The following is a 10,721-nucleotide window of genomic DNA, read 5'->3' on the forward strand; positions in this document are numbered from 1 at the left end:
CTGGCCAATAGAAAGACAGGGAAGGCATTACAACTTCCCCCTGCGACGTTCAAGCCACCCCCCTGCAATGAGTGGCTGGCGAGATCAGGTGTCACCCGAGTATATAAATCGGGCCCTCCCGCGGCTCGCCACAGATGCATTCTGACAGAGATCAGGGAAAGTGCTGCTGATGCCGGAGCTGCTAAAGGGAGAGTGTTAGGATTGATTTTAGGCTTCAAGAACCCCAACGGTCCTTCTTAGGGCCACATCTGACCGTGTGCAGTACTGTTGAGGCTGCTTTTTGCAGTGTTGCAAATTTTTTTTTTGTATATCGGCCGTGCAGAGCATTGCGTCCAGAGCATTGCTTCCTGCAGTAATTTTACATAGTCCACGGCCAGTAGTGTTGGTGAGGCAGGGACAGTGAAAGACATATCCAGTCTATATAGGCAGTGGGCTTTTCCAAAAAAATTTGGGAAAAAAATCTATTTGGGCTGCCTGTGACCGTCCTGACTGTACTGCGTCTCTGCTGGGGGTAGTTGTCCTAATTCATACGCAGCCAGCTAAGTGTTACAGCAGGCTTGCGCAAAATTCTTTCCTGGCTCTGCGTTGCCTCTTACATCACCGCTGTCATCCTATCCAGAGTGAAACAGTCTGCAGTAATTTTACATAGTCCACGGCCAGTAGTGGTGGTGAGGCAGGGACAGTGAAAGACATATCCAGTCTATATAGGCAGTGGGCTTTTCCAAAAAAATTTGGGAAAAAAAATCTATTTGGGCTGCCTGTGACCGTCCTGACTGTACTGCGTCTCTGCTGGGGGTAGTTGTCCTAATTCATACCCAGCCAACTAAGTGTTACAGCAGGCTTGCGCAAAATTCTTTCCTGCCTCTGCTGTGCGTTCCGTAAGCGAAGTCAGCCTCCAACCACAGGCCAATAAGCGGCACATTTAATTACAGCGTTCTGTTTCTGCACTACTGGTAATACAGCATGCTGAGGGGTAGGGGTAGGCCTAGAGGACGTGGACGTGGGCGAGGACGCGGAGGCCCAAGTCAGGGTGTGGGCACAGGCAGAGTTCCTGATCCAGGTGTATCGCAGCCAACTGCTGCGGGATTAGGAGAGAGGCACGTTTCTGGCGTCCCCACATTCATCTCACAATTAATGGGTCCACGCGGTAGACCTTTATTAGAAAATGAGCAGTGTGAGCAGGTCCTGTCGTGGATGGCAGAAAGTGCATCCAGCAATCTATCGACCACCCAGAATTCTGTGCCGTCCACTGCTGCAACTCTGAATCCTCTGGCTGCTGCTCCTCCTTCCTCCCAGCCTCCTCACTCCATTACAATGACACATTCTGAGGAGCAGGCAGACTCCCAGGAACTGTTCTCGGGCCGCTGCCCAGAATGGGCAGCAATGGTTCCAAATCCTCTCCCACTGGAGAGGTTTGTCGTGACCGATGCCCAACCTTTGGAAAGTTCCCGGGGTCCGGGGGATGAGGCTGGGGACTTCCGGCAACTGTCTCAAGAGCTTTCAGTGGGTGAGGAGGACGAGGACGATGAGACACAGTTGTCTATCACTCAGGTAGTAGTAATTGGAGTAAGTCCGAGGGAGGAGCGCACAGAGGATTCGGAGGAAGAGCAGCAGGACGATGAGGTGACTGACCCCACCTGGTTTGCTACGCCTACTGAGGACAGGTCTTCAGAGGGGGAGGCAAGTGCAGCAGCAGGGCAGGTTGGAAGAGGCAGTGCGGTGGCCAGGGATAGAGGCAGGGCCAGACCGAATAATCCACCAACTGTTTCCCAAAGCGCCCCCTCGCGCCATGCCACCCTGCAGAGGCCGAGGTGCTCAAAGGTCTGGCAGTTTTTCACTGAGAGTGCAGACGACCGACGAACAGTGGTGTCCAACCTTTGTCGCGCCAAGATCAGCCGGGGAGCCACCACCACCAGCCTCACCACCACCAGCATGCGCAGACATATGATGGCCAAGCACCCCACAAGGTGGGACGAAGGCCGTTCACCGCCTCCAGTTTGCACCGCTGCCTCTCCCCCTGTGCCCCAACCTGCCACTGAGATCCAACCCCCCTCTCAGGACACAGGCACTACCGTCTCCTGGCCTGCACCCACACCCTCACCTCCGCTGTCCTCAGCCCCATCCAGCAATGTCTCTCAGCGCACCGTCCAGCCGTCGCTAGCGCAAGTGTTGGAGCGCAAGCGCAAGTACGCCGCCACGCACCCGCACGCTCAAGCGTTAAACGTGCACATAGCCAAATTTATCAGCCTGGAGATGCTGCCGTATAGGCTTGTGGAAACGGAGGCTTTCAAAGGTATGATGGCGGCGGTGGCCCTGCGCTACTCAGTTACCAGTCGCCACTACTTTTCCCGATGGGCCGTCCCAGCCCTGCACGACCACGTCTCCCGCAACATTGTACGCGCCCTCACCAACGCGGTTACTGCCAAGGTCCACTTAACAACGGACACGTGGACAAGCACAGGCGGGCATGGCCACTATATCTCCCTGACGGCACATTGGGTGAATTTAGTGGAGGCTGGGACAGAGTCAGAGCCTGGGACCGCTCACGTCCTACCCACCCCCAGAATTGCGGGCCCCAGCTCGGTGGTGGTATCTGCGGCGGTGTATGCTTTCTCCACTAAACCACCCTCCTCCTCCTCCTATGCAACCTCTGTCTCGCAATCAAGATGTGTCAGCAGCAGCATGTCGCCAGCAGTCGGTGTCGCGCGGTGTGGCAGCACAGCGGTGGGCAAGCGTCAGCAGGCCGTGCTGAAACTACTCAGCTTAGGAGAGAAGAGGCACACGGCCCACGAACTGCTGCAGGGTCTGACAGAGCAGACCGACCGCTGGCTTGCGCCGCTGAGCCTCCAACCGGGCATGGTTGTGTGTGACAACGGGCGTAACCTGGTGGCGGCTCTGCAGCTCGGCAGCCTCACGCACGTGCCATGCCTGGCCCACGTCTTTAATTTGGTGGTTCAGCGCTTTCTGAAAAGCTACCCACGCTTGTCAGACCTGCTCGGAAAGGTGCGCCGGCTCTGCGCACATTTCCGCAAGTCCCACACGGACGCTGCCACCCTGTGCACCCTGCAACATCGGTTTCATCTGCCAGTGCACCGACTGCTGTGCGACGTGCCCACACGGTGGAACTCTACGCTCCACATGTTGGCCAGGCTCTATGAGCAGCGTAGAGCTATAGTGGAATACCAACTCCAACATGGGCGGCGCAGTGGGAGTCAGCCTCCTCAATTCTTTACAGAAGAGTAGGCCTGGTTGGCAGACATCTGCCAGGTCCTTGGAAACTTTGAGGAGTCTACCCAGATGGTGAGCGGCGATGCTGCAATCATTAGCGTCACCATTCCTCTGCTATGCCTCTTGAGAAGTTCTCTGCAAAGCATAAAGGCAGACGCTTTGCGCTCGGAAACAGAGGCGGGGGAAGACAGTACGTCACTGGATAGTCAGAGCACCCTCCTGTCTATATCTCAGCGCGTTGAGGAGGAGGAGGGGGAAGACACAGCTTGGCCCACTGCTGAGGGTACCCATGCTGCTTGCCTGGCCGGAGGAGGAGGATCCTGAAAGTGATCTTCCTAGTGAGGACAGCCATGTGTTGCGTACAGGTACCCTGGCACACATGGCTGACTTCATGTTAGGATGCCTTTCTCGTGACCCTCGCGTTACACGCATTCTGGCCACTACGGATTACTGGGTGTACACACTGCTCGACCCATGGTATAAGGAGAACCTTTCCACTCTCATACCCGAAGAGGAAAGGGGTTCGAGAGTGATGCTATACCACAGGACCCTGGCGGACAAACCGATGGTAAAATTCCCATCCGACAGCGCTAGTGGCCGAAGGCGCAGTTCCGAGGGCCAGGTAGCAGGGGAGGCGCGGAGATCAGGCAGCATGTACAGCACAGGCAGGGGAACACTCTCTAAGGCCTTTGACAGCTTTCTGGCTCCCCAGCAAGACTGTGTCACCGCTCCCCAGTCAAGGCTGAGTTGGCAGGAGCACTGTAAAAGGATGGTGAGGGAGTACGTAGCCGATCGCACGACCGTCCTCCGTGATGCCTCTGCCCCCGACAACTACTGGGTGTCGAAGCTGGACACATGGCCTGTACTCGCGCTGTATGCCCTGGAGGTACTTGCTTGTCCTGCGGCTAGCGTCTTGTCAGAGAGGGTGTTTAGTGCGGCTGGGGGAATCATCACAGATAAGCGTACCCGCCTGTCAACCGACAGTGCCGACAGGCTTACACTCATCAAGATGAACAAAGCCTGGATTTCCCCAGACTTCTCTTCTCCACCAGTGGACAGCAGCGATACCTAAACAATACGTAGGCTGCACCCGCGGATGGAAGCATTGTTCTCTATCACCATCAAAAAGGTGGACCTTTTAGCTTCATCAATCTGTGTATAATATTCATCCTCCTCCTCCTGCTCCTCCTCCTGAAACCTCACGTAATCACGCCGAACGGGCAATTTTTATTAGGCCCACAAGGCTCAGTCATATAATTTTTGTAAACAATTTTTATACGTTTCAATGCTCATTAAAGCGTTGAAACTTGCACCTGAACCAATATTTATTTTAACTAGGCTGCCTCCAGGCCTAGTTACAAATTAAGCCACATTAACCAAAGCGATTAATGGGTTTCACCTGCCCTCTTGGTTGGGCATGGGCAATTTTTCTGACGTACATTAGTACTGTTGGTACACCAATTTTTTGGGGCCCTCGCCTACAGTGTAATCCAATTAATTTTTTGCCCACCTGCATTAAAGCTGACGTTACATCAGCTGTGCTGGGCACTGCAGTGGGATATATTTATGTACCGCCGGTGGCTTCCTGGCACCCACCCATGCTGTCGGTCCACACGGAGTTGTAACTGCATGTGTCCACTTCTAAAGAACCCCAGTCTGACTGGGGCATGCAGTGTGGGCCGAAGCCCACCTGCATTACACATGACATTACCTCAGCTGTGCTGGGCAATGCAATGGGATATATTTATGTACCGCCGGTGGCTTCCTGGCACCCACCCATGCTGTCGGTCCACAGGGACTTCACAATAAGGAGTTGTATCTGCCTGTGTCTTTGAATTAAAAACCCCAGTCAGGTTGGGGCATGCAGTGTGGGCCGAAGCCCACCTGCATTTAACATGACATTACCTCAGCTGTGATGGGCACTGCAATGGGATACATTTATGTACAGCCGGTGGGTTCCAGGGAGCCACCCATGGCGTGGCATGAGGGCAGCTGATGGCTATGCAGGGACACTTTGGTGTGTGCTGTGGACACTGGGTCGTGCGGGGGGGGGGGGGGGGATTGGGCAGCATGTAACCCAGGAGAAGTGGCAGCGGAGTGTCATGCAGGCAGTGATTGTGCTTTGTTGGAGGTAGTGTCGTGCTTACCTAAGGTATGCATTGCTAATGAGGGCTTTTCAGAAGTAAAAATTGTTGGGAGGGGGGGGCACTCTTGCCGCTATTGTGGCTTAATAGTGGGACCTGGGAACTTGAGATGCAGCCCAACATGTAGCCCCTCGGCTGCCCTATCCGTTGCTGTGTCGTTCCCATCACTTTCTTGAATTGCCCAGATTTTCACAAATGAAAACCTTAGTTAGCATCGGCGATGTACAAAAATGCTTGGGTCGCCCATTGACTTCAAAACAAACCCTCGAGCATCGCGAAAATTTCGTCCCGAGTAACAAGCCACTGAGCATTTTGGCGGTCGCTCATCTCTAATGTACACCGCAATTTGTGCCAGAATTCTAGCTCATTTTGCTTATTATATCTCTCTCATCAATTGTTAGGATCAGATGTATAAGTCTATTAATTTGCTTTGAAAAAAATATATAAATCAGATGGTTATATTAATGGCTTTGATAAAGGGTTATATGAATAATATCCAAGTCCTGGATGGCTCAGTGGAGAGACCTGTTGACTTGAGAGCAGGAGGTCCTGGGTTGGAGTACTGACACCATCACCAGCATGTAGATGGAGGCCTGAGCTCAGTGGCATTGCTATGATCGATTTCCTTTGCACAAGTGGAATTACTTGGGTCTAGGGTCTATATATTAAAGGGGTTGTCCCGCGGCAGCAAGTGGGTCTATACACTTCTGTATGGCCATAATAATGCACTTTGTAATGTACATTGTGCATTAATTATGAGCCATACAGAAGTTATAAAAAGTTTTATACTTACCTGCTCCGTTGCTAGCGTCCTCGTTCCCATGGAGCCGACTAATTTTCGCCCTCCGATGGCCAAATTAGCCGCGCTTGCGCAGTCCGGGTCTTCTGCAGTCTTCTATGGGGCCGCTCGTGTAGAATGCCGGCTCCGTGTAGCTCCGCCCCGTCACGTGCCGATTCCAGCCAATCAGGAGGCTGGAATCGGCAATGGACCGCACAGAAGCCCTGCGGTCCACGGAGACAGAGGATCCCGGCGGCCATCTTCAGCAGGTAAGTATGAAGACGCCGGACCGCCGGGATTCAGGTAAGCGCTGTGCGGGTTGTTTTTTTAACCCCTGCATCGGGGTTGTCTCGCGCCGAACGGGGGGGGGGGGTTAAAAAAAACAAAAAACCCGTTTCGGCGCGGGACAACCCCTTTAAAGTCAAGGTAGATATACAACAATTTACTCTCATTTTAGATATGATATTACAGGACATAGAAATTAGGTGACCAGCGAGTTTGATCCGGGTCTTGGCATCTGCCTCGTTTTTTGTTTTTTTTAACCTTTTTCTGGATCAACAAGGGGGATTTAAACAGACTGAACTAGATGCACATTGTCTTCATTCAGCCTAACATGCTATGTTACTATGTATGTTACTTTTTCCCTGGGTGATTGTTTTTTTTAATGTCTGCCACTGCCACTTATGTCCACCAGATGGCAGTGTAATTGAGAAAAAAAATGTTCAGGCTTAGAAAAAAGCAACACATCTATCCATATTTGTGATTTAATTGGGCTTCTATATATTAAAAATGTAGTTGAATTTTGTGTTTAATTAATGCAATGGAAAGAGATCCGTGCTTTAAATTAAATTACCTTGTTTGTTTTATATACTTGCTAAACTAGCTGAAGGGCTTTAGGGTCCATTTAGACCTGCCGATTTCTTGTTTGAATGATTAGCGTTCATTTTTGCTAGTTTGAATGATCTTTTAAATGATAATCATTCCGTGTAAAAGAGCCTTAAGGCTACATGGACACTGACATATGTACCACTACAAGATTCTATATGGATGCACTTTAAATAGAAAATACAGCATTAGGGCTTAAACACATGGGCGTGTTTTATCTTGTTTTGTGGGACTTAACTTTGGAATTTGTTAACTCAAGATTTTGCCACTTTGTGAAAAAGTTGTGGTGGAACCTTAGAAGATGATTGATTAAAAAGTGTACATTTTACGTGTCCTTGTGAAGAGGGAGCCACAGGCAGCGCCATTGGGAGTCAAAAGCTGAGCAGTCAGTCGTTCCTCAAAGTCCTAGCTTGGTTAACTGGAATCAACAATAAGTGATAAGTTCAGCAAACTATCTTTAGACTCGTCCGGTCGGGATACCTGCAACAGCTTTGTGCAGAGCCGATTGGTGATCATTTTCTCTACAGGTACGAGTTCAGCATTGTCTGAGGTGACAGAACGAAGGAACCGCTTGACACGGGCTTCACTATTCAGCACTTCTTTATCTGTTCACCAGAGGAAAACTGCCAGTTGGACCATTACCACAGCCCTGTAGCACAAACCTTGAGGGACTCCCTTCTCTCCACAGTTTAGCTGCTCTCTCAGTTTCCTGTTCCTTCAGCCCAGCTCTGTTCCTCCATTCTCAATCCCTCTTAGGCCTCTCTCACACAACAGCGCTACAAAGCGCTGCGATTTTACTTTTGCTTTTGGCTGCAGCTCCCTGCGGCCGACCAGCGGAGTTTAGCATACTTCATGACTGATGAGCTGCTCTAAGCGTCAAAAGAAGGACAGACACTGCGATTGAGCGGCTGTCTGAGAGGCTCTGTTGAAAACAATGGGAGCGTTATACCGCGATTAGCGCAGTCCTGAAAACGCCGCAATAATTACATGTGAGGGAGGCCTTAAAGGGGTTGTCTCGCGCCGAAACGGGTTTTTTTTCCCATAGGCCCCCCGTTCGGCGCAGGACAACCACAAGGAATGTGTTAAAAAAAAAAAATACATATTACTTACCCGAATCCCCGCTCTGCGACGTCTTCCTTCTTCTTTCTTCTTCCTTCACCAAGATGGCCACCGGGATCTTCACCCACGATGCACCGCGGGTCCTTTTCCATGGTGCACCGTGGGCTCTGTGCGGTCCATTGCCGATTCCAGCCTCCTGATTGGCTGGAATCGGCACACGTGACGGGGCGGAGCTACGCAGTGCCGCGTAGAAGGGGGCGGGGCCAGAACGGCGCTCGTGCCTGGACCTGGGGGAAGGGGAGAAGACCGCACAGCGCAAGCGCGTCTAAAAAAGCAAGAAGACATCAGAATTAGACGGATCCATGGAGACGGGGACACCAGCAACGGAGCAGGTAAGTGAATAACTTCTGTATGGCTCATATTTAATGCACGATGTACATTACAAAGTGCATTAATATGGCCATACAGAAGTGTATAACCCCACTTGCTGCCGCGAGACAACCCCTTTAAGGAGACAGTACCACAAAAAGCCAATATATCATTTAACATGAAACAAAAACAACTTGTGAGGCACAGCATTTAGTGGTACATACTATGTATATACATCTTAGCCTATTATGGTGCAGTTTGTTATTATGTGTATGCATTATTCAAACTACACGCTATGCCTCACACTCCCTCATCATCACCATAGCATCTACAGGGTCGGACACAGAAAAGTAGGCACCACATTATTATTAAAGGTGTCTAAAAGAAAATCTTTGCTCATAGCATCCAAATGTTTGCCTTCCTCTGGATCAACAAGGATGGGGTGGAAACAGGCTGAACTAGATGGACATTCAAGGGGAGGTGGAAACAGGCTGAACTAGATGGACATTGTCTCCCTACTATGTTATGTTATGTAATCACAGCCCAGCTTTCATTCTTATACTGCTGAGATAAAATGAAAGCTGTGCTGTGATTGGTGCAGTTACTGTCCTATAAGAGTAGAGGTATTTTGATAATAAACTTCACCACATCAGGCTAAGAGGTATATACAGTTTATTCGATACCAGTATGCATGAGCTCATAGACTCAAGTTAGCTGAACTTTTAGCACCTCTATTGAAATAAAACCTGTTAATCAGTGGACCAGAAGCCCTCAGCTATCAGCTGTTATGAGATTTACCAAACATCTGTATTGAAATGCAGGTTCGGATTTAGGGGGGGGCAGACTATGTGGAATCATCCCCCAAACTACTTCACCGAGCTTCGTAATTGGCTATCAGCTAGCGAGTGCTACTTTCAATTGTATCTGGGTCTTCAGGACGTGGATTCTGTTCAAAACTATGGTGGAGCAGAGAGCCATTGACTCCTTGCCATGCCACTTACTCTCCTAAACTGCAGAATGTTTTAGGCTTGCGGCCTACAAGAATGGGGTGTACACCTGGTGCAGATGGTGCACTGACGTCACTGCATTTTGCTCTCTGTACCTGGCCATAGACAGCAGGCAGCAGGAAGGAAATCTTTCCTATTTTTAAAGGGAACCTGTTAGGTAAGGTGACGGGGAGCCAGGGGATGTATGTTTTTTATAGACACCCACTTACCGTGATCCAGCGACGTTCCCCTCGCAAGTCAGCGTGCAGCACAAAAGCCTGAATCCTCTCACATAGATTTGTATAGGAGACCACGTGCACGGGACTCTGAAAGGTGTCAAACTTTTGTGCACCGACTTCAAAGGGGGATACTGTTAGATCATAAAAATACATCACCTGGTTCTCTTTCATGTCTTCTAGCAGCACTATAACTTTAAGAGACTACTTATAGTCTTATGAGATAAGCTTATGGGCTAAAATTAGGTGACTCGCTGAGTTTCAGGATGCAAGTTTTATGCTCACCCTCCCCCTGTTGTTTGCCTGGTGTGAGTGCTGTAAGCTGTGCAACAAGCCAGACCAAGGAGGGGGGACAGCAAAATGATGGTATTCATGGTGGCACAACTGCTCCTCTCCGATGGAAAAACATGGCCTGGCTCGCCACTGCACAGTGATAAATGGCAGTTCTTACTTAAGGTGATACCCGCGGAGTCGGGTAGGGTAAGATGGGTGTTACCTGCGAAGTCAGGTAGGTGAAGATGTTGTTTGTCGTGACACCAGTCAGTATAGGGGTAGGGACCCATTCTGAACAAAAATAATAATTTACAAAAGGTGGAGAACTAAACAAAAATGGGCATAGAACATCTTTCCCCCCTGGAGCACTTAGTATGGTACCTCAGTGCATTTGTTAAATTGGTGGGAAGGGACGCCAGGAGTCGGATTGTAAAGTAAACCATAAACAGATTTATTTTCAAAGAGCAAAGAAGATTTCACATGGACTTACTTCCAATAGTTTGCATTAGATTACTGTAGTACAGATGATTACATTTGTAGACATTGATTGCTTCTGAACTTCTCTCAAGGGACTGGTACAAGAAATTACATTTGGACACCTTGCTTTTCTATCCAGCTCTTCCCTGGGCTGTGACTTATATCTGCTGACTTAGTTTCCTTTCTTTCCTTATTTGTTTCTCCTTTTGCTTAGATCTCCTTCTTCTTTCCTTGCTCTCCTTTTCCCTTTACTACACAGTTCTTGCTCTTGAATACTCACACTTAA

The sequence above is a fragment of the Eleutherodactylus coqui genome, chromosome 1, assembly GCF_035609145.1.
Source record: "Eleutherodactylus coqui strain aEleCoq1 chromosome 1, aEleCoq1.hap1, whole genome shotgun sequence".
Lineage (NCBI taxonomy): Eukaryota > Metazoa > Chordata > Amphibia > Anura > Eleutherodactylidae > Eleutherodactylus > Eleutherodactylus coqui.